This window comes from Leucoraja erinacea, chromosome 12 (genome assembly GCF_028641065.1).
Source record: "Leucoraja erinacea ecotype New England chromosome 12, Leri_hhj_1, whole genome shotgun sequence".
Classification (NCBI taxonomy): Eukaryota; Metazoa; Chordata; class Chondrichthyes; order Rajiformes; family Rajidae; genus Leucoraja; species Leucoraja erinaceus.
In genome coordinates, this window is record NC_073388.1 from 23,056,892 (window position 1) to 23,082,223 (window position 25,332).

Here is a 25,332-nt window from a genome sequence, read left to right on the forward strand (position 1 = left end):
TTTTATGTAGTTGTGTGTCTTGATGCTTCTTTTAGTATGGCTGCATGGTAATCGAATTTCACTGTACTTTAATTAGTACATGTGACAATAAACAGACCTTGAAACCTTAACCTTGAAGTAAGATTGATCTGTTTTCATTTGAGTTAACAAAAGGCGAGATGATCAAATTGAGATGATTCTGAAAGGAATGGTCTGAAGTTAAGGATTGACTATTTAGATCAGCAACATGGTTTTCACTCGTGTTTTTGTAAATCATTACAGGTCCAACTATATACAAGGCAGAGATGGATTTTTTTTTGGACATGTCCAAAGATTATGAGTTAGATTATGATCAGGTTGGGAAGCTTGAAATGAGGCATATGATCAGTCAATTTTCTCATGTTGTATTGGTTGTGGGCAAACTTCGAAAGGCACTACTGTGTAACAGAACATGCTGGGAGGAATCTGAGGAATAAATTGTCTCCTATAGCTATGGTGGTTGTATGAGTTTATATTTTTTTCTCATTTAACTACTTAATATAATGCTATGCAGGATCTGCCAATTACCAGTTCCTGAAGTCTGGCCAGTAAAATCTTAATACTTGTAACAAATATCATTGGTAATGATTAATGAGCTACTTTTGGATGATGTTAGGATTTGTCCAATAAAGTCACTTGCCTAACAGCACTAAAATATATCGGGCTAATATTGTATTTACTTGCAGTGGGCAAGTAAAGGTTTGAAGGTTTCAAACAACGTCCATTCCAAACAGAATATTTGTATAAAACAGAAAAAAATCTTAAGATCTATTATTTTTATTATTGATTTTTAATTAGTTTAACATTTGAATCCACACATATGCTTTGTTGGCATCTAAGATTAATTGAGGGCAGGCTGATTTGATTGTGTTAGAAGAATGAATGTAGCACATTAAATGTCAGATAATGAGCGTGTATTTTTGGATAAATATTTATTCATTATCCCTTGATGTCACTTTTATTTATCTTTTGCCATTTTAGCATAATTGTTGCAGTGTCATCGGAGTTTACTTAGCCTGTCAACAATGTGGAGGCGTTATGTGGATCATTTGATAGCGCATTTGTTAAGTTGCACGGGTATGGTCCATGTCCCACTCCTATGCTGCAACAATGACCAAACCATCGTTTGATGGTTCATTTGAGATCAAAATTGGATAATTATTGCAGAATTGCAATGTACAAATCCCAGTGAAAGTAGAGGAGAAAATATACATAATGTGGTCTTTATGCTGACTGATACCTTAATGTGTGGTTGCATTAAGCTGTGATTAAATGTTGTGCATGCAAAGCTTCATTACATATTGGGAATCTATATGTCTCTGGCAGTTGCAAAGAATGGCTCTAGCCTGCAAGAAAAGAAGATTGTGAATCGTTTTAGACTATCAAAGTTATTTGGCAAAATGACTTATCATCAGAACTTGCAAGTAAGATTTTACTCAATGTGGGATGGAAATGTCGTCCATCTCTTTCTGGAATGTTGAGCAAAGTCTGCATTCTCTTGCATCTCTCTTTCTGGAATGTGTTTGACAAGGAAATTTAGGAAAAGGTATGTTGGTCTTTGAGGTTCTCGGGCGGGAGAAGTCGCCGTTGCAGGATTCCAAGCGGTCTCTCTCCAGGGATCCGCGGGCTCCCGGCGCCGCTGTCCGCAGACCCGCAGCAAACAGTGACGGACTTGGCCGTGACGGACTTGGATCATTATCAGCTCAATTGAAAGCCCTTTTTACTTGGGCTAAAGTTCACTGGTCCTATAGCACAAGGAACTGTTCTTGACCCAAAATGTTGCAAGTTGACACATTCTGACATCCCTTGTCTACTTGACTAGGGGTACACTGAAGCATGATGCAGCCACTGCAAAAAGCTGTACAGGGAAAGTCCACTGTTTGAGGCCCCACCTTCGTTGTACACCTATGGGCTGGGACTCATATTAAAATCATTAATATTTTGCTCATGAAATATATTAAAAGGAAAATTTCATGTAATGATTTTTGCTCAATATATTTTGAAAGGAAATGTCACTGTGATTGTGCTGGTCACATACTTTTATGGCATGCTAATCCTGCCATTTCAAAAATGGTTGAGAAATGTGTGTCGGGTAATCCTGATTGATTGTACAGTTTGGAAATGGATAATTGGTTATGCTGAACTTTCTTTAAGAATGAGGTCAAGGGTTAATAGTTAATTGCCACTGGCACTAGTCTTGGCACAGGAGACTGCATTATGACCATACCTAATTAGTGTGCTGCTTCAATTCTGCATTTACTTGAAGGCATTTAGTTGGACTTTAGTTAGACTTTAATTGCACTTTATGTTGCTCTAAATGCTGTATTCTGTATCTGTACACTGTGGACCACATGATTGTAATCATACATAGTCATCGGCTGCATAGCACTGTGACAATACTAAACTAAACAAAGATTTCATAAAGGAGCGACCTCCCCTCCCCAACACTGCAACATTACAACATTTGTGACACGGTGACGTAGTGCTAGAACTACTGTCTTAGAGCGCCAGAGACCTGTTTTCAATCCTGATTATGGGGGCTATCTGTACGGAGTTTGTACGTTCTCCCGTGACCTGTGTGGGTTTTCTCTGAGATCTTCGGTTTCCTCCAACACTCCAAAGACTTACAGGTTTGCAGGATAAATGGCTTGGTATAAATGTAAAATTGTCCCAAGCGTGTGTAGTAGTGTTAATGTGCGGGGATAGCTGGTCGGTGTGGACTCGGTGGGCTGACTGTCCTGTTTCCACACTGTATCTCTGAACTAAACTAAAAATGAGCTCCTCTACAGCTGAAATTGACTTAGTAAATCCAATACTTGTTTTTCCAGCCTCTATATCCAGAAACGTCAAATGTCCTAGTATCCAAATCCGAGTTTAATTCTTGCACATTCAGCTTCATTCTCATTGCTCATGCAGCCTCCTTTAATCAATAAACAAAGCTTTAACTTTTCTCCACAGTTTTTTCTCATCTGAACTCTGCTCGCTTGAGATGAATTACTTGTATACACTGTGCTGACTTGACAGCATGTCACCATTTATCATACCCATGGCAAAAATCCTGGAATGATAAACGCAATACTAATATGAGGGAGCCTACACCACAAGCCCTGCAACATTGCAATGAGAATGGCTTACCACTACTGCCAAGAAGGTATTTGGAGCAAAAAAGCTGAGCTGCTGGTGAGGTCCATCACTTGATCATGGTCTTTATGGGCTTGTGTCTGCTGCTCAATTCTTGGCCATAAAATATTTTCTCAGAACCCATCTTTCAGCTTTTCAGCTTTTTTTTTAGTTATCCAAGCTTTTTACAGGGAATGCTTGAAATATGCACTGGGGAGCAAAAACGTTAATGCCCATTCATCAGAACTATCCTCTCCTTTCATGGATCAGCATTAACATTTAAGGTTTTTTTATTTCTAAAGTGCCTTTGGGTATTTTCTCATTGGATAAATGCAGGTTTGTAATTTTATATACCAGCATTTAATAGTAGCATGATTTGTAAAGCAGACATTTTTTTTACGACTAAAGTATTCCTAGGATCTGAACTTGGGACATATGGATGAGGCATAACACACAGCACTACCTATGAACTGAAGCTGTTCCTGTGATCATTTGTTTACTTTTTTTCCTGAATTGATTGGCATAGCATGTGAATAATCATAATTCTATTCTGTGTGCTTTCCATTCTTCAAATAACATATAATGAAATTATGTAACAAGACATGAAAACTAAACTAAACTATCTTGTCTAATAGGGTCATATTGCACTGTTCACTCAAGTCTTTCTTGGTATCTCTGAGGCCTAATTAATGCTGTACTTGATAATTCTATTGCCAAAGATAAGACAAAACATTTTTCTGAAAGGGAATTTTGTTTGACAAATTTGTTGGAGTTTAAGGATGATAGAATACACTTGAGAGGACCAGTAGATGTGGTATGTACTTGAATTTTCAGAAAGCTTTTTACAAATTCCCACATAACAGGTTAGTGTGCAAAATTATGCAAAACCACTACAAAAATGGGGACTGCTGGAATCAGTGCTACTGATATCAGCTGCTCACAGCATATATCAATGATTTGGATGAAAGAACCAAACATAACATTCTGAAACTTGCTAAACTGGACTGAGGTATTCTAACCATGTTCCTGAGAAAAAATAACATAAAATGAGGAGTTAAATGACTGCAAGCATGATGAATGGAAACTTCAAATGCTAAAATCAGAAAATGTGTTCTGTGAGTGTTCCTGGCGAGCAGTGCGGCGGGGAGTGTTCCCGGTGAGTGGGGTCAAGGTCTCCAGTAGGCCCAGCTCGCCTGCCGGGGACATGGGACCCACCCGGTAGGCCTGGCTCGCCTGCTGCGGACGTCAACGGGACCCGTGCCGTAAGAGCGAAGAGGGACCCGCGAGCAACCGCCGAGAGCGAGGTGGGCATCGAGGAGTGAGGAAGGCCATCAGAGTGCTGTGGAGCCATCCAAAAGAGGAGATCGGACGAGCCCCGCGGTGGGTGCTGGGGGTCGGGTGGGCCAGGGCAGTCGTGATGGGTGCCCAATTTATGGCGACTCTGCATACTTTGTGTATGGTATGCAAAACAAGGAATTTCACATGAGATGATAAAATATCAATAAATCAAATGGAAAATTCTATGCTAGATACAATGTTGATTTTGACTTGGCATAATATTTGTTATAGTATCTTATTAGACTGTCTTTACAGCTTGGGGTTGACTTCCTTAATTCTTGTCTTGTGGGTTCTAAGATGGCTGATGAGGGCAATGACAGAATTGGGGCAGGCAAGTGGGTAGTTTGTGAGGCGGTGTGCTCCTTTCACCACTTGTGCAGGACTTCTGTTACTGTTGCATTATCTTGGTTCTCAAAGGCAACCCAAATATTCATTTTCCTGTTCCAGTGGTGGTGCACTTGAGGTTCCCATGAGTTAGTGAGGATATCGCAGTTTTTCATGGAGGCTTTGAAAACTTGATTTTTTTTTTTCTCTGTTCACAGGTAATCTCTGTGACAGCATTTAGGAAGTCTGAGACTGGTGTTTTGGCATGCAACTAATGTGATCTGCTTAATGTAACTGAGTGTCACTGCGACCAATGTGCTGAGGATATTGGACTGGAGAGGGCACTGGCCTTGGTTAACTTATCTTTTCAGAGAATTTGAAGGATTTTGCAGAGTTGGTGGTATCATTCCAGTATATTGAGTTGCCTGTTCTACCATATCCACATGTAGGATGGCAGAAGTCACTGTTGCTGCTGGAGCATGTTTTATAATTGTATTTGATTTTATTAGCCAAGTATGAAAACAAAACAAGTATGTAAATCATACGAGGAATTTGATTTGCCATACAGTCATACCAAAAAAGCAACCAAACACGCAACCACGTAAAAATGCAAAATAAACATATGCAACATAAACATCCATCACAGCGGCTCCTCCACACTCCTCACTGTGGCGGAGAATTGGGGAGGGGATGGAGAGAGAGGGAAAGCAAGGGCTATTTGAAGCTAGAGAAGTCAATGTTCATACAGCTGGGGGTGTAAGCTGCCCAAACAAAATATGAGGTGCTGTTCTTCCAATTTGCGCTGACGATGGAGGAGGCCCAGGACAGAAAGGTCAGATAGGGAATGGGAGGGCGAGTGCTGAGCAACCGAGAGATCAGGTAGGTTAAGGCGGACTGAGCAGAGATGTTACTCCAGCATTTTCTGTCTACCTTCAATTTAAACTAGCATCGCAGTTCTTTCCTACTCCCTTCTGTTGATTCCATTTATACCTCGCGTTGCGTTGGCAAGGCCAGTCGCATAATCAAGGACGGGTTGCACCCTGGCCACTCGCTCTTCTCCCCCCTCCATCGGGCAAAAGTTATAGAAGTGTGAAAACGCACGCCTCCAGATTCAGGAACAGTTTCTTCCCAGTTGTTATCAGGTAACTGAATCATCCAACCACGACCAGAGCAGTGCTGAACTAATATCTACCTCTTTGGGGATCCTCAGACTATCCTTGATTGGACTTTGCTGGCTTTTCCTTGCACTAAACTTTATTCTCCTATCATGTTTCTACACAGTAAATGGCTAGATTGTAATCATGTATTGTCTTTCTGTGACTGGATAGCACACAACAAATGCTTTTCACTGTACCTCGGTGCACGTGACAATAAACTAAACTGAACTGAAATGATGCTTAGTGTCATACAATGGGAAACAGGCCCTTCGGCCCAACTTGCAAAAGCTGACCACTATGCCCCATCAACGCTGGTCCCTCCTGCCTGTGTTTTGCCCATTATAAGAAAAGCCTATCCATAGGATAGGCTTATCCTATCCATGTACCTATCCAAATGTTTTTTAAATGTTGTGAGAGTATCTGCCTCAATTACTTGCTCTGGCTGCTCATATACTTGTCTCCCTTTGTATTAAATATTTCCCCACCTTCACCTTAAACCTATGTCCTCTCGTTCTTGATTCCCCTACTCTGGGTAAAAGACTCTGTGCATTTACCCTATTTATTCCACTCATGATCTTGTGTGCCTTGATAAGATCACCACTCGCCTCCCTGCACACCAAGGAATACAGTCTTAGCTGGGTCAACCTCTTCCGATAGCTCAGGCTAACAAGTCCTGGCAATATCCTTGTAATTCATCTTTGCACCCTTTCCAGCTTAACAACATTTTTCCTTTAACAGAGTGACCAAAACGGGCCAGATTTTTGTACAAGCTACCACTTAAGGTCCCATTTGAATCAATCAACCTTTATTGTCATTTTGCAAAGCAACAGTTGTACAGTGCAAAGTGAGAAGACGTTTCCCAGCATCCCACATGAAACTTAAAACATTTCACACATAATAACAATAAAAAACAATCCAGTCCCTGATGAAACAGTATGAATAGTTAAAAGCAGGTAAAACAGCAACATTAAAATACAGTAAAAACAATCTTTAAAATGTCCAGGGCAGCTGTTTGAGTGGCCAGTGCCAGAGTTATTAAAATGTCAGTGCAAAGCCGCAGAATCAGGTGACTGTGAGTACAGAGTGACTGTTTAGCAGCCTCACAGCCTGTGGCAGGAAGCTGTTTAGCAGTCTTGTAGTCTGGGCTTTGATGCTACGGTATCTCTTGCCTGATGGCAGGAGATCCAGGTGTGTGTGGAGGGGGTGCAGTTTGTCCTTAGCTATTCTCAGAGCTTTTTTCAGACAGCGGTTCTGGAACAGTTCTTGTACAGAGGGTAGGGAGACGCCAATGATCCTCTCTGCTCCCCTCACCATCCTCTGCAGAGCCTTCCTGTCTGAGCAGTTGCAGTTGGAGTACCAGGTGTTTATGCAGTACGTGAATACAGACTCCACCGTGCCCCTGTAGAAAGTCCTGAGGATGTTGGTGGGGAGTGAAGCCTGTTTGAGTTTCCTCAGGAAATGCAGTCGCTGATGGGCCCGTTTGACAATCCCAGTGTTGTTCCTGGACCAGGTGAGACTGTCTGTAATTTGCACTCTGAGGAACTTAATGCTCTCCACTCTCTCCACTGTGGTGCCACTGATGTTGAGGGGTGTGTATTTTGGCTGCGCCCTCCTGAAGTCGACAACCATCTCCTTTGTTTTGTCGACATTTAATGCTAGATTGTTGTTGCTGCACCAGTCCACTAGTTGTTTTACTTCCTCCCTGTACATTGATTCGTCATCTACGGTGATGAGTCCCACCACTGTTGTGTCATCCGCAAATTTTATGATCTTATTGTCCCTGAATCTGGCAGCACAGTCATGTGTGAGCAGTGTGAACAACAGCAGGCTGAGCACACAGCCTTGAGGGGAGCCGGTGCTCAGAGTGATCGAGCCTGAAGTGTTCTTGCCAACATGGACTGACTGCAGTCTCTCTGTCAGAAAGGCCAAGATCCAGTGACACAGGGTGGTGTTGAGGCCCAGTTGTGGAGTTAGTTTCTCCACAAGTCTCTGTGGGATGATGGTATTAAAAGCTGAGCTGGTCAATGTACAGGATTCTGGCATAGGTGTTTTTGTTTTCCAGATGAGTGAGTACTGTGTGCAGCGTGGTAGAGATGGCATCTTCTGTAGAACGGTTGGAGCACCACTTCTGTACTAAATACTCTTGACTGGTGGCCAATGTGGCTGAAAGCCTTCTTGACCACCCTATCTACCTATGATGTCACTTTTAAGGAACTATGTAGTTCCACTCCTACAACACTCAACACCACTCCCCAGAGCCCTGCCATTCATTGTAAAGGACTTGCTCTGGTTGGACTGCCCAAAATGCAACATCTCACACTTCTCAGTATTAAATTCCATCAAACATTCCTCAGCTCACTGCCCAATTGATCAAAATGCTGCTGCAATTTTTGACAACCATCTTCACTATCTATAATACCACTCACTTTGGTGTAATCTGCAAATTTGCTAATCATGCCGTATATTCTCATCCAAATCATTGATATAAATGACAAACGTTAATGGGGCCCAGCATTGAACCCTGAGGCACATCACTCATTTCTTTGAAGGGTTAAACACAATGCTTTAAAACTATCTGTTTACTGTGAGGTAGCATGACTTGCTACAGAAAGCTATTTGTCACAAAGACAGGAGTTGTATTAGTTCTTGTTCAAAGATTTTATCTTGTAAAAAAACTGCACTTGTACATTTTGTGTCAGAAGCCTAAGTGTAAAATTTTCCTACTGTCCATCATTGGCCCAGCTTGAATTTTCACTTTTAATACTCCAGTCACATAGAGTGTAAAAACTGTTTTCCAAAAATCTTGAAGATTTTTTGATAAAACCACTAAATGTTACAAGGGATACAACACAAGCAGACACATTTTAAGGTTGTGTAAAGATCAAGGATAGGATGATAAATTTAGTATTCCTGCCTTCTATCCATTTAAAAGTTACTTTACTGTAATTTTTACTTAATAGCTTCAAATGTTCCCTAACTAAATTCCATTTGTCCACTAGCATATCCTGTCTTGGGCTAAGCCATGTTAATTGTATATAAATGGTAAATATGTAACTCCAGATTAACACACATTATCCTCGAAATTGATCAAACATTACTTAAACACTTGTTCCTACACTTGCATCATTTGATTCATATTCACTTTTCTTAACGTTGTAATTTCTTAATGTTGTAATTCATATTAACTTTTCTTCCCAATCCCTGAAAATGGTTTTCTTGTTTGCACTTTTGCACTTTTTGCACTTAATTTCTCCAGTTTCAATTTTGTTGGCCAAAAATTTGTAAGGAGCTGCTTTTATAATATAAAAGCTCAAATAATGCTCGGATCAATTTGTTACTGTCAGCAGCTTGAGATGTGTGCAAATTAATGCTAATGATAGACATTTTAGCAGACAACACATGTCCAGTTTGTCTTAATTATTTTACTGCTGTTACATATTTTACTTTTGGCAATATACAGTAATAAAAAAAGAACTATTTTCAGTTGGAACGATCTGCTCCATATACAGTATTATAGTTAATTTACCTTAAGGAAACATTTCTTGCCATCTACGATTGTCTATCTCCATCTCGTTGTTGTTTTTGCAAAGTCTGAATCTATTTAAATCCACTGGATATGTTCCTTCATATCTCTGTAACGTTCTTCAGTTCTTCAATCCTTTGAGATAACTTTACAATCTACAATCTGATGTGGCCATTGTGAAAACGTGATTGTAAGATGGACATGGCTGGCAACAACGATGATCGAGACATGATCGAGATGGAGGTAAAAGAGGTGGAGGAGTTGTGTTACTAATCAGGGAGACTGGAGGGTTTGTTCACTGATGTGATTTGGATGGAGGTTGTGAATTTGGTCCAAAAGACTCTCGCAGCGGCACTCACAGGACACACTGGAGCATTCGACCACTGGTGTGATATGGGTGAAGGCTGTAAATTTGGTCGAAACAAAAAAGGGAGTGCATGTAAGATTTAAGAGGATGGAATCGGACAGGACCTTTGAGGAATATAAAGAAAGAATGAAAGAACTTAAGCAGGCAATTAGAAGGAGCTGCAAAATGGCTTTGGCAAATCGGATGAAAGAAAATCCCAAGGCTTTTTATAGCTATAAATGATGATCAAGAGGATAACTAGGGAGAAAGTCGCACCTCTCCAGGATCAAGAAAGGATTTTGTGCTTGGAGTCTAGGAGAGGTACTAAAATCATACTTTGTATTGATTTTCACCAAGAAGAAGGAAATGGAGGACAGAGATGAATGTGGAGAACACTAATATGCAAGGGCAGTTTGAGATTAAGAAGGAAGCGGTGTTAGGGTGCTTGAAGAGCATTAAGGTGGATAAATCCCCAAGACCTGATGGGATTTATCCCAGGTTATTAAGTGAAGCAAGAGAGGAGATTGCGGGAGGCTTGACAAAGATCTTTGCATCTTCACTAGCTGCAGCTTAGGTCCTGGAGGACTGGAAAGTAACTAATGTTGTAAGAAGGAACTACAGATGCTGGTTTAAACTTAGGATAGACACAAAAAGCTGTAGTAACTCAGTGGGACAGGCAGCATCTCTGGAGGGAAGGAATGGGTGACATTTTGGGCCGAGACCCTTCTACAATTGTTCCTTTAAGAAGGGAAATAGGAAATCCATGGAATTATAGTTTTGGCTCGAGACCCTTCTTTAGTTGTTTCTTTGAGAAGGGAAGTATGAAATCCATGGAATTATAGGCTGGTGAGCCTTGCGTGCATGGTAGGGAAGCTATTGGAGTAGATACTTAGGGATAGGTTTTCCTCCCATTTGAAGGAGAATGTGTTAATTAGGGACAGTCAACATGGCATTGTATACAACAGATTCTACTAACGATTGAGTTTTTTGAGGGGTTGACAAAGGTGATCGATGAGGGTAGGGTGGTGTATGTTGTCTTCGTGGATTGCTGGGATTGAGGACTGTGATGAAGGGTGTCAAGATATTCAGCTGGATATGGATCAGCTACAGTAATCAACGGAGAAATGGCAGATGGCGTTTAATCCGAGGTGTTGAATTTTGAATGGTAAAATGCAAAGTGAAAATATACAATTAACGGCAGGATCTTTAACAGCATTGATTTAAAGAGGAATCTTGGTGTTTAAGTCCATAGTTCCCTGAAAGGGGCAACACCAATGGATAGAATGGTAAAGGGGTATATGGTGTGCTTGCCTTTAAAGGTCGGGGCATTGAGTATCAGCGTCACCATGTCATGATGCAACTGTAGAGGATTTTTCTAAGGCCACACTTGGAATATTGCATGCAGTTCTGCTCGCCCCATTATGGGAAGGATGTAGAGACTAACAAAAGGAGTTTACCAACACATTATCTGGATTAGGAGGTATTAGCTACAGGAAAAGGTTGGACAGACTTTAATTCTCTGGAATGCCAGAGGTTGTGGCGAGTCGATAGAAGTATGTACATTTGTGAGAGACACAAAGAGGGTAGACAATCAGAACCTCTTTCAAATACTAGAGGGCATATCTTTAAGGTGAGAGGGGCAAATTTTAAAGGAGAAGTGTGGGGCAAGTTTGTTTTTTACACTGAGGTTGTTGTGTGCCTGGAATGCTCTGCGAGGATTGGTGGTTGAGGCAGATAAAATGGTGGCATTTTAGAGGCGTTTGGATAGGCATATGGATTAATCTTGGCACCATGTTCAGCACAGACACTTTGTGCTGAAGAGCCTGTTCTTGTGCTGAACTATGTTCTATGCTCTATCTACGTTTCTCCAATTCCAATACCTTGACCGTTGACACCAAAAAAATAGTCTTTCCATCTCTGTATCAATCCTTATTGCCTCTGGATCTATCTGGATCCTCTCCTTTTATATCATATTTTCTTTGAAAATGCTGATGTGACGTGCTTATGGTTGCAATAAGCAGGCAAATCATAACATTCTCGCATTGATATACAGGGTGGATCAAATAAATAAATAGTACCCAAACATTTTTAAAGGCAATTTCAGAGATATGGAATTAAATTAATATGAAGTGTGAGAGAAATTGTTTGACAGAGATTAGTCACACCAGTAAACATTTATTTGCATCGGAATGAACTCATTAATTTGTAAGTTTAGTGAGTGCCTGCCTATGTTATGTTCTTCCATGTGCCTCAGAACTTCTTGTACAGTGGAACTCTGGAGTAGCAGGGAAACCTCTGCTTTACATTTCTGATTTTCTTTTCTGGACACATCTGCAAGTGTACAGTGGAGAGCATACTGACTGGTTGCATCATGACCTGTTTGGAATTCAAATGCTCAAGAACGAAGGAGTCTGTAGAAAGTGGGTATTGGCCGATCCATCACTAGTACTGACCTCCTCACCATCCAAGGGATCAACAGGAACTGCTGAGTTAAGAAGGCAGCTAAGATTGTCAAAGACCCAAGGCACCCTGTTCACACTCTCTTCCCACTGCTACTATCAGGAAGAAGGTGCAGAAAACTGACAACTGTTATCTTCAGCTTCTCATCAATCATCAGGTTCTTTGGATCATATGATGTGTGATATTTCGGCTTGGGACCTATCTTCCTGTTCTCAAGAGATGCTGCCTGATCAGCTGATTTACTCCAGCACTGAGTCCTTTTTGTGTAAACCAGCATGTGCAATTCTATGTTTCAACACTAATCTTTTTTTTTCTCTGGTTCAAATACTTTTGTTTCTTGTTGCTATTGCGAGGAGAGCATATCCCATCTGTAATTAAGTAACAATGAGCTTTGTTATTAAATTCATTGTTAATAAAAAGTGATTTAAAAAGAAACTGACAACACCTTTGTGCTGAGAACGTGGCCTGAATTCCTACTCTCTGATATTGCCTCCACATCATCCATGGCTTGGTGTTGCAAGGCTGCTGTTGGTCAACTGAGATGAACAGCGTAGCCGTTAACTATAAATATACAGTGGCCAGATGGTAGCAGGGCTGATGGGGAGGAGCTCGCTGGTGCAAGCATCAGCGCCTTTTTAAAAAAAAAAATGTGAAACGACATAAAGAGCTGGAGTAACCTGGCAAATTGAATCTGCCTGAAGGCTCCTAACTTCACACATCTATGTTCTCCAGAGATGCTGTTATTCCAGCACTTAAGAATAGAATAGAATAGTTTCTTTATTGTCATTGTAACATGAACCATGTACAACGAAATTTAAAAATGTCAGCCAGTCAGTGCACCATTCAAACATTTCTAAAAGCTAACGATACATACAAGATAAAATATTAAAAGATAAACAACTAAAATAAATATCATGAAAATAGCACGCATAAACTCCCAACCCTCCATCCTTCTGTCGATTTCACAGTGTACCACAGTCCCTTAGTATGTCTCACCCCTGCGTTCCTTGGCGGCTACATTTAGTGCTTTTATAGCAGTGGGGTAAAAACTGTTTTTTAGTCTGTTCGTCCTTGTCCTTGTAGATCTGTACCGTCTGCCTGACGGCAACAGTTCAAACAGGGAGTGTCCGGGGTGGGAAATGTCCTTTATAATACTCTGGGATTTTTTGATGCAGCGGGAACTGTGTAAGTCCTCCAAGGTAAGGAGAGGGCAGCCGACAATCCTCTGGGCATTGTCAATGCTCCTTAATGTCCTTTTGTGTATTTAACACCATCTGCAGTTCTTTATTTCAACTATATACAATAATAATACCTCGGTTATTGCAGACAATCGGCAATAATGAACATTAACCCTCACCCATCTATGGTCCATTATAACGAGGGTTTACTGTAAATTACAATGATTTAAAGATTTTTTTTGTACCTCCTTTGGCTATTGTTATCTCCATGTGTTGGTGTATCACTTCTAAAGGATATTACATATATTTCTAAAAATGCTTCATGTTTAATTGCCAATCTGACTGGGGCAGTGATTTCTCTTAAATCTTATAATATGTGTAGATGAGTAGAAGTCTGCAGGCAACCAAAGGTTGAACATTTGTATATGCATATTTTTATGTGAGTGCATGTGGAATAAAGCTTGATGAAGTTTAATGCCAAGCTTCAAAGATTTGTTCTGCCAGCCATTAATCTGAATTATTTATGAGTTGCCTTCAGAAATTGCCCTTTCATAAAGAACTTGGATTACAAATGAATGAGTTGAGAAATTTGAGGTGTGGATTTACTAAATTATGCATCGGCTTTTTCCAGGAAATGTTAATGAAATCAAATAATTTCTTTCCCTCACAATATTTTGATGCAGGTAATGCTGGAGTGATGTATCTTGCAGCATGCTTTGCTAATCTTGCCCTTTAGCTCAAAATATTTGGGCTGCAGGTTGGTGAAGGTGGCAGTTGCTAATGTAATGAGAGAAGCACAAATAGGGTCCAAAAAAATGCAAGAATAAGCAACAATCTAAATTATTTACTCGTAAATTGTACGGATTGAAAATGTAAAGAAAATATTGTAGAGGAATAAATGATCAAGAGTGAAGAGCACAAATGTAATCATGAAAACAAATGGGTTTAAATCTCAACGAATAAGATTAATATTGGCAAGGAATAAACTTGTCAGTTTCTAGTTGTGTGACATTAAATAATGAATTTGATCCTTGTAATGAATTCAGTGGTGATTGAAGCACTGATGATTTAACAGCAAATGTAATATTTTGTTGTGATAATGCAATTTCTGAAAATAGTTTAACGAGTTGCATTTTTAGATCATCCAATCCTGCTTTTCAAAAACGTTGAGATATCTTCTACAAATATAACCTCTGCATTACAAATGTTTCCTCAAAGCTTTTGCAGAGAATTTGAGGAACTTGATGATTGTGATGCAATAACAAATTTATGATGATGATAATATTTAGGGTCTGGAATTTCCATATGAAAACAACCATTGCTGAAAAGGTTAAATGCTTTTAAATATATAAAAGATATATAATGGAATTCTGGATGAGGTTATAGCTTATATTTTGTCTCAAGCAGGCCTTTTCCAGTGGGTTGATAAGAGAGAGAGTCAAGCACGGGCTTGCCTCAGGTTGCTGTGTATTGAGACAATGACCGATGCCTTTGAAATGTGTCTACCAATTAATCCCAGACTTGTCTTAGTGATGTATATTGAGACAATGACCAATGCCTTTGAGATGTCTTGAAAGTACCAACTGATAAGATGCCTTTGAAATGTGTCTACTAATTGTCAAAAGACAAGCTCAGATGCATCCTGTGGTAAGGTGTATTGACTGTATCTCTGACCATGACTATCATCTTTGGAATGTGACTAAGTGACAGACACGCAGTATAAAACATCATGCAACTCTTTGTTCATTGAAGTGGTGGCACGGGGAAGTCAAGTATCTGTGTTGCTTACTTGACTGGTGCATCCCCGTCAATTACTGGCCGATGATCAATAAAGCTTGAGTTGGTCTAACTAACCTTTTTGTGAGTTGTCTGTTTATTAAGTAGCGAAGCTTAACATTGCTGCAGGAATGGTAGGTGCTGCTTGGCAAATCCCCTCATTTAATGTTGTGGATGGTGCAGGCTGCAGTCATATTTCAGTGATAGTGGAAGGTGTGAATCCTGAAGGTGGTGGATGGGATGCTGCTTTAGTTGATGAGTTGTCTTTTTTAAATACTGGATCGAACTATGTTTATCCAATTCGGTGAGAATATATTCCATCCTGATTTGCACGTAAAGTTATAATCGTCAATTGTGATTACATCAAGTTGTGTGATGAGTCATCATGGTGAACATCAGGTGAATCTAAATGTGTTAAATGTTAATTTTATTACACCATCTTCAGATTTTTCTCTGTCACACCAACCTAACATGGAAATACATTAGATATACCCCTCAAACGAAATGTAAATAGCGCATGATAGACACAAAATGCTGTCAACGGGACAGGCAGCATCTCTGGAGAGAAGGAATGGGTGAAGTTTCGGGTCAAGACCTTTCTTCAGACTGAAGAAGGGTCTCAACCCGAAACGTCACCTATTCCTTCTCTCCAGAGATGCTGCCTGTCCCGCTGAGTTATCCTCGCATTTTGTGTCCACCTTTTGATTTAAACCAGCATCTGCAGTTCTTTCCTGCACATGTCATTAATGCTCGCAGGTTGATTTGGTAGCATTTGGCTGCTATGTATGTTTAAATGCTGTAGTATTTTTTGTTGAAGGTGATAAAATATTCAGACTGATTTTTAATCTCTACGTGATCAGAGATGCAGAAATTAAATTGTTGATTTTCCAATATAGTATAGTAATCCAATCTGATTAAACAAAGATGGGGGGAAATGGACACAAAGTGCTGGAGTATCTCAGCAGATGAGGCAGCATCTCTGGAGAACATGGATAGGTGAAGTTTTGGATTGGGTCTCTTCTTCGTATTTATTTGCGCTGGATGGGGAGAAAGCTGGAAGGGAGATGGGGGCAGGGCAATGCCTGGCAAGTGATAGGTAGAGTCAGGTGAGGGAGGGAGGGATTTGATCGGCAGATGGTTGGACAAAGGCCAAGATGAAAAGACAAAAATTTAGAAGGATAGAGATGCGTGAAATATGAACCCAGAGGAAGGAATAGAGGGAGCATATATAGGGATAAGTGTTACATCAAGAGCGATTGAGTGGTTTATAGTGGTTTAGGTTAGATTAGATGAGATGCTGTTTGTGACATTTGGGTACAGAAGATTGCAAAGGAGAGCACATCGATTTTTTTGTTAGGTTAAGTCTTGGGAGATTATTTAGTTTTATTTTGGTGTTAGAAATTTTAAGGAGAATCTTAGCATAAAGACCCGAGGTAGGCACTTAGCAGCACTGTTAAGAATATTGTGTGGGATACGAAATCAGATGTTGTATGTCAGTTAATGGGGTGATAGAAGTGTGATGTTGAAGTGTTGGATGAGGATTTGATGACGTGACTGTTCTGGTATACACCACTAAGTTGACAGTGGATAGAAAAACACCTGTTGTAAGGAGGAGCAGAGATGTTATGGTAGGAGGCAATGGAAGAGAGGAAAAATCTAATCTTTGGGCCTCCACCAGGCAAGATCGGGTCTGGTACATTGTCGTTACCAGATCCTAGGTTTCCAGATCCAAATGTCTGTTAAGGCTATCCATATTTCTGCTCTGGGATAGTTTTTAACTATGGCAATCATAAAATGTAGATGGTGAATAAACTGTGTCAAGTTTGATTAGCAGATTGTAATAATAATAATAATAAATTTTATTTATGGGTGCCTTTCAAGAGTCTCAAGGCCACCGTACAAAAATTTAGCAGGTAGGAGGGAATGAAATAAATAGTAGAGACATGACTAGTACACAAAGTAAAGACAGAATTCAATTCAAAACACAATATGAGGCAATTAATGCACAGATGAAAAGGGAGGGGAACGTGGGGCTAAGGATAGGCAGAGGTGAAGACATGGGTCTTGAGGCGGGACTGGAATATGGTGAGGGACACGGAATTGCGGATTAGATTGTAGTAGAGGAGACATCGCTGGTAGAAAGGGGGAAGGGGTGGGGCTAGTGCTATCAATGATGGGTGGACCCAGATGAGCTATTGATCAAACAGATGAGGCAGGTGAGGGAGAGAAGGATAGAAATAGTAACTGAGGCTGGAGACAAAGGGAAAAGACAAAAGGGTATGGTTGATGGAATTTGATAGGAAGAAAGGTGGCGAGCGAAATTTCAAACCTGAAGGAGCAACAGGAGTGGGACCAAAAATAGGGAATCCTGAGTAGAGAGAGGTGGAAGAGGACAGGATGAAGGTTGTGGAGAAATGGAAAGAGACTGGTGATGTGGAATGAAAGGTGAGGGAGAGAGAGAAAACTGGCTAGATGAAAGGGGATTACTTGAACATTAAATAATTCAACATTCATGCTTTTGAGTTGTGGGCTACCCATGAAGTGCTGTATTTCTAACTTCACTCTGGCAGTGAAGGAAGCTGGGAACAGACTGTTGGTATGGGAAGGGGAATTAAAATGACTGGTCACTGGGAGCTCCAGCTGGCCCTGAAGGACAGAGCAAGTGTTTGGTGATACTGTTGCTTTGTAAAAGCTTGGTCCCACCAATGTAGAGGAGGGCACATTGAAAGCACCAAATGCAATAGATGAGGTTGAAAGAGGTGCATGGAAGCTTCTGTTACCTGGAATGGCTCCCTGAATGGAGGAGTTGTAGAGACAGATGTTGCATCCCCTGCGGTTGCAGGAGGGGGTGAATGAAAAAGATGGGCGAACCAAGGAATTGGGGAGAGAGTGGTCTCTGCAAAAAGGGGTGGGGATGGCAAGATGTGACTGGTGGTAGGATATTTGAAGCTGGCAGAAAGGTCATAGAAGTGTGTTGGATGTAGAGGCTGGTGGAGTGAAAGGTATCCCTGTCCTGTTTTTGGGGAGATGGTATATAAAAGCAGAACTGTGAGAAATAGAGACTACTCCTATCACTTGCTAGCCCTTGCTCTGCCCTTTTCCCCCACACCTCTTTCTGCCATCTATCTCCCTTCCTTTAGTCTGAGGAAAGGTCCTGACCCAAAACATCCTTTGTCCATATCCCTTCACAGATGCTGCATGTCCTGCTGAGTTCCTCCAGGATTTTTCTTTTTTCCCTTCAGCATCTATAATCTCCAGTCTCTATAATCTCCAGACTAATCTATAGTCTCTGGCTTTCTGATTGATACCTGTGCAAGGATACATTCGGATTTTCATTTGATTAAAGTGTGCGATATTCTGCCTTTTTATGTGCTCCGCAGTTTACTGAATAAATAGTCGCTTGCAATTTGGATAACATTTTTATACTGTGCTCAGAGTTATAGGGTTATATAACATGGACACAGGCAGAGGATCAAATACAAAATTGTAGTTAAATGGAGGTTAAAAATACAAATGTGAAGACTTAGTTCTCAAAATGGATTATTAAAAAACAAATCCCCAATCCCTTCACAAATGTAGAAAGAGGACCTTATTGATAAACCATGGCCTGATTTCAAAATAAGTAGTGAAATATTTTCAAATGTGCAAGTGGATTTGGGCAATGATTAAATAAATACAAGAGTTAGCTAGTTCAAATGTTTAATGAGCTATTATGAGTATTATCTTGCATATCGAGATAAATAAATCTGTCCCTTTATTTTATATGCAGCTGTAAGGATTTTGCACATAATAAGTAGAAATGATGATTAGCTTTTCACTTTTGGCCTATTTAGAGAAAACTAATTTATTTGTCCCTAATTTAATTTTAACTATGCAGCTGTAAGAATTTTCAGATTTTGCACATAATCAAGTAGAATCTGGTTAGCTTCATGATGATCAATCTTTCTTCTGCAATCTTTGATAATATCTTTAAATAATTGGCCTAACCGTTTAGAATGAATGTCTACTCGCATGTCATGTTGGGTCTATTTTCTCAACTTAATTTCTGAATGTGTTCTACTTTCTTTTCCCAACACTCTTGAACTTCACGACTTTTGCGCACGTTATTACTTGCGTATTCTATCTTTGCTTAAAGCTCAAAAAAAAGCTTTAATGACCTGCTTTTACAAAAAATTACTAAGATCATCTGTTGTGCAGTATTGTAATGATAATATCTAATAAAAAGAAAATTTCTAAAAAAAAAATATAAAAAATAAATTAAAAAAAATAATGAAATGTCAATGTTCTCTGAGCCTTGTTGCTATGCCTTGTGACAGCGTTTCTGGTCCAACTGGTCCAAAGACCAATTGTGGCCTACAGTAATATATTGTTAATGTGTGCAGGCTTAGATAAATATAAAATAAATATAAATATATTTTCAGAAAATTTAAATATAGATCACTTTTATCAATGGAGTGGAATTTCTCAAAATATCAAACATCTTATGGTCAGCTCATTCCAATCCACTGCAGTGCTGCCCCAGGTCTTCCATTAATAGGATTAGCAAATTGGGGAAATTGATGGGGGGGGGGAGCAGCTGGAATGCACATAGCTGATCATGCATTTATTATTTAAAGATTTGTTTATTCCAACAAAGAAAAACTTGAGGGTAGCGACAATAGATGGGCAAAGAAAATATAATAGGAGGAAATACTTTTATTAACAGTGCTAATGTGGTTCAAAGGTGATCTTGTCACGTGGGATCTCATAACTACAACTAATCTGTTGCATTTTCAAATATCGGCTATAAAAAGAGATGGCTGAAATTGTATTATAGGAAGAGACAAAACACACTATTAGCCTATACAATAATTAATTAGAGGATGTTCTATCAGTATTGAATGAAGAAAGGCAAGCAAATTGGCATTTTATAGACAGGCAAGGGAATTGAGAGAGATCATACGTGATCAGGAACATGGGTCAAATGAACAACCAGTGCTGGGAGTTTGATCAATGGGGCTTGGTTGTAACAATGATAAAGACTGGAGGATGGGTGTAATTGGTAGCAAGGACAAGAGGGTGCGCGAGGGATTTGAGAAGCAAAGATGGATAAGGTGGGTAAAGGCTGACTGGTTTTTCAAACTGTTGACCTCGGTGTCACCTAGGGCTTGGCCTTGGTTCTTTCCTATTTTAATACCGATTTCAGAACATTTTGAATTGTATATGCCCTACCTGTGCATGATGTCTCTTGATCTCTTACTTGAAAATGCATCAGATTAATTGTAGTTCAGAGAACCCATGTGGCAAGATAACTTTTGATTCACATTAGTATCAATAATAAACTATTTCCACCCTATTATAGTGTATTAGCCTTTCTACTGCTGCAAACCTCAAGTTTGCATTTGTTGGAATCATGAAATCTTGAAGTAACACGTTCATTTTCATTCCAGCTGCATATCTCTCTCTCCCCCCCCCTCCTCTTTTCCAATTTGCTAATCCTATTAATGGAAGACCTGAGGCAGATCTGCAATGGATTGGAACATGATTTTACCAGAAGCTGCTTGGTATTTTTATGACATTTTAAAAATGGAACGTATTGGTATTTTTATGAAATTTTAAAAATGGAACTTGTATTGGTATTTTAGCTCATCAGGTGCTGCATCCCTCAAATTTGATTTTTGGAATAAATCTGGATCCAATATATTTTAAATTCTAAGTAAATACAAACTGGTTTTGTTCATTTGTGCAGTAACATATATCTTGATTTCTAAGATGGAAATTTCAAAACGGCTTCATTGTACTACGTTTTAGCAATGGACACATTGCTGGAAATTAATTTGTTAAATGTATCTATTCCCAATTCTTGAGCTATCATCAACTTGGAATTTGAAGTTTCCAATGCTTGCTTGAAGCTAATGAGTGGGAAATCTGAAATCACGTTTGGCCACAGTTCAAATGATGGTTACATGGGTCTTGTAATGTAGATGAAATCTCATAGTAATACAATGAGAAGGCCTACCGGGAGGAGGTGGCTGATCTGGCACTCTGGTGTCGGGACAACAGCCTCCTCTTGAATGTCATAAAAATTAAGGAGGTGATTGTGGACTTTAGAAGGGCACAACATCCGAGGATGTACACGCCACTGAAGATAAATGGGGCTACGGTGGATAGGGTGAGCTACTTTAAATACCTGGGAGTCCACATCACAGAGGATCTGACATGGACAACACACGCATCCGCACTGATGAGTAAGGCAAGGCAGTGCCTTTACCACCTCAGGCAGCTGAGGAAATTCAGAGTCTCTCTGAGGATCCTTCAGTGCTTCTGCTCTGGGGCTGTAGAAAGCTTCTTGTCTGGCAACATCACAATCTGGTTTGGGAACTGCTCTGCCCAGGAAAGGAAGGCTCTGCAGAGAGTAGTGCGTTCGACCGAATGCACTATAGGAACTACACTTGTCCCTCTGCAGGACCTATACACCAGGAGGTGCAGATGCAGAGCCAGCAACATTATGGGGGACCCATACCACCCCAGCAACGGACTGTTCCAGCTGCTACGGTCAGGCAAACGCCTCCGCTGTCATGCTGTGAAAACAGAGAGGATGAGACTGAGTTTCTTCCCCCAGGCCATCAGAACTGTAAACTCTTATCTCACCAGGGACTAATTTACTGTGCTAATTTACTGTTGTGTTGTGTCTTTTTAAAATTATTGATTTTTTTTCTAACATGTAAATACTGATTATGTTCTATCTGTTCTGTAGTTTTTGCACAATATGCAGGCATTGCCACTTTCATTTCACTGCACATCTTGTATGTGTATGGGACAAATAAAGTTGACTTGACTTGACATACATTAACATGAAGGAAGTAATGCTGCTTGATTTATCCTTCATTTCCATAGCAGACAGTTTATATTTGTTTTGGCACAGTGTACAATCGGATACAATCGGATACAACCCAGAATAAAATGAAACTTAGTAATAACAAGTGAAACTTGGGTGAAAATATAAACTGCTGCATCTGTGCCCGAGGGTGTATTGTCCTCGGACATAAAATTCAAGCAGTAAAGAGCCTGTCCTACTTGGCCGTCATTTACGCGACAGGCCGGTAGTGACTGACGCGTGACGGTCGCGTGCGTCATCATGCGTCCGCACAGCCATCTGGAGTGCGTGACGTCATTTGAATACCCAGTTTATGATATTTACCCAGTTTATGATATTTATGGTGATTTTCTAAAATGTCCCAGTTTCTTGAGTGGTGCTAGCAATTGGAAAAACTGCAGATTGCTCATTCCTCCATTCAAAAAAGAGGTGAAATGAAAAGTAGCAAGCTGCAGACCAAATTCATCTGTGGGAAGGAACTGCAGATGCTGGTTTAAATTGAAGATAGACACAAAATACAGGAGTAACTCAGCGGGACCGGCAGCATCTATGGAAAGAAGGAATGGATGATGTTTCAATCTGAAGAAGTGTCTCGACCCGAAACATCACCCATTCGACCCGAAACTTCACCTATTCGATCCGAAACGTAACCCTGTCTCACTTGGCCGTCATTTACGCGACAGGCCAGTGGCGCGCTGAGATTTCGTGCAGCATGAAATCCTGGCGAGTTGCGCGATACCGCGTGGAACTCCACACTCCACGCCACTCCATGCGCCTGTCCCGCGCTACCCACATGCTACCAGGTCGCGTAAATGGTGCGCAAATGACTGCGAAGTGGGACAGGCCCTTATGATAATTCAATTTGAATTTTATGTTTTCAATTGAATCTGCTGAAGTCTGAACAAGTGCTGAGGATGTGCAAGATATAAAGTGCCTTCTGAAGATGATTTATTTTTTATTTTGATATTTATAATTAGATTTTTATGTGAAGCCACCTTGCTGGATAATATCAAATGTACTATGTTATGTGATCATTCCATATTCAATCACTTTTAATATGAAGATCCTGAATACTTGGTCCTGAAAAATACTTAATGTCCTTATGTAAAGCATTGAGTAATCCATGGAATTACAAAGAAATAATATTAATATTATTTGTGGAATTTCCTGCCACAGAGGGCAGTGGAGGCCAAATCAATGGATGGATTTAAGAGAGAGTTAGATGGAGCTCTAGGGGCTAGTGGAATCAAGGGATATGGGGAGAAGGCAGGCACGGTTTATTGATTGGGAACGATCAGCCATGATCACAATGAATGGCCTCCTCCTGCAACTATTTTCTATATTAATAGATTAGGTGAATAGACAAATGTGAGTTCATCTTCATCCTTTTTGGACCTAAATAATCAAGTACTCACCAATGGTGAAAAGTTAAAAGCAGTTGGTGTTCCATGGAACGTGTGGTCCATGTTGACATGTTCAGAAAATAATCATGCAAGGTTTGATTATTAACCTAGTAGAAGGTTTAGAAGCACTAGAGTAGAATTGTAAAGAACTTATGAGGCGGATTTAAAAAATTCAAGTTTGCCTACACCTGGAATACTGTGAACATTTCTGGACAATATGCCTTCAACGTAGAATTTTCTGAAAGAAGTTAAGTTCACGATTGATTTCTACAGATTAACCAAGTGTTTTGCTTTACTCTGACATGGTTTTCAAAACTGAACAAGACCTCAACAGCAGCCTCTCATCTGTAGTTCATGATCTGGAACCTCGCGGTTTTGCATTATCATTGTCAGATGGCCAATACTGGTTCAATGAATGATGTCTAAGATTTGGCAGCACGATTAACTATACCAGAAAATCAAATGATAACATGGAAAAGAAGGAAGACAAATTGTTCTAGTACAGCAGACACTGCACTGATGCTGACCATGTGTAAAATTGCCTAGGGACATTGCGTTCAAAATCAAACTTTGTATAAAATGTCAGTGTAATAATTAACAGAGGTAACATTGGTACTTGTTTTAAGCAGTACTCATTATCTATAACTGAACTGCTGAAATTTGGATTTTACTAGGACCACTCACTTTGTCTGGTCAAGACATGGTTGAATGCTTTACATTTTGCAATTTATGGTATTTCACATTACACTGAAAATTCCCATTGTTTGAACTAATTTTTGAATGCAGAATTGCTGTCATGAGATTAAAATCTGGCAATGTGCACTTTAACCATATGTGATCGTTTCTATTACAAATCTCAAATTGTGGAGTACAGAGGCAAATAAATAAATGATGGGTCTTTGTCCCAAACATTATGGAGAGCATTATATTTAGTCTATCTAACTCGATACCTAACGTGCTTCTATTTTTAATATGTAGACGCTTACAGGATATAAAGTGACAATTTCTGCTCTGTCTAACTTTAATTTTGAAGACTTGACAGACTCATTTCAAATGGTTTCAGGATCTGAATCCATATTCAGCCAGATGTATCGTTGAATATATCCTATGTTCCTACCTTGCAGCAAAGCAATTTGGTTACTTTTACAATTTCTTGACGTTGAACGATTTCAGTCAAGTTCCAGTTGATGGCATACATAAAGCTACCATATAGAGAAATCCTTGACGGCAAAACTTTCAGGCTTAATTAAAATGAAGAATTTAGCAATTGGAAAATGGGAATAGATTATTGGTATGATGGTACCAATGGGGCAGTCTTCCAATTCCTACCAGCTTTCCTGGTCTCACACGTAACCCATCCAGTTCATTTCAATTACAAATGGAATTGAAAAAATACGATTCTTGTAGCAGCTTAATTTTCAATACACATCCTCCGCATAATGCAGTCCTTAACATTGGTCATTGAAAGGTTCTGTGAGACTTTTTAGTTTTGTTTTCTTTAATTTCAAATAAACAAAGTGACATATTGAGAGGATCCGAGTAAGCCATATACAACTGTGTGTAACATTCTCCATTCTTTTATTGACAGCTGTGGGTTCCAACAATTTATTTGGCAAATGACAGTAATCCAAAAAGTGCAACAGGCTTGGTTGTGTTGTGCGTGTGATTTTGCAACACATTTCTGACAATTTATTGGCCTGTATTTTGTAATTGAGGGGAAACAAATTGTACTAACTGCCTTTTCTCCCTTCATTTTATGGAGCTTTGCAGCATGTGATTGCTCTTCTATCACTGTGCCACTCCAGTGCAATGTACTTTACAGGGGAATGATTC

At 39.9% G+C, this 25,332-nt stretch overlaps 1 protein-coding gene across 5 annotated transcripts in view; it reads left to right on the forward strand.

Moving 5' to 3' along the window:
- The window catches only part of LOC129702176 (ecto-NOX disulfide-thiol exchanger 2-like), a 157,729-nt gene that overhangs the window by 11,829 nt on the left and 120,568 nt on the right, over positions 1 to 25,332 (forward strand). The gene's annotated exons all lie outside the window — the stretch shown is intronic.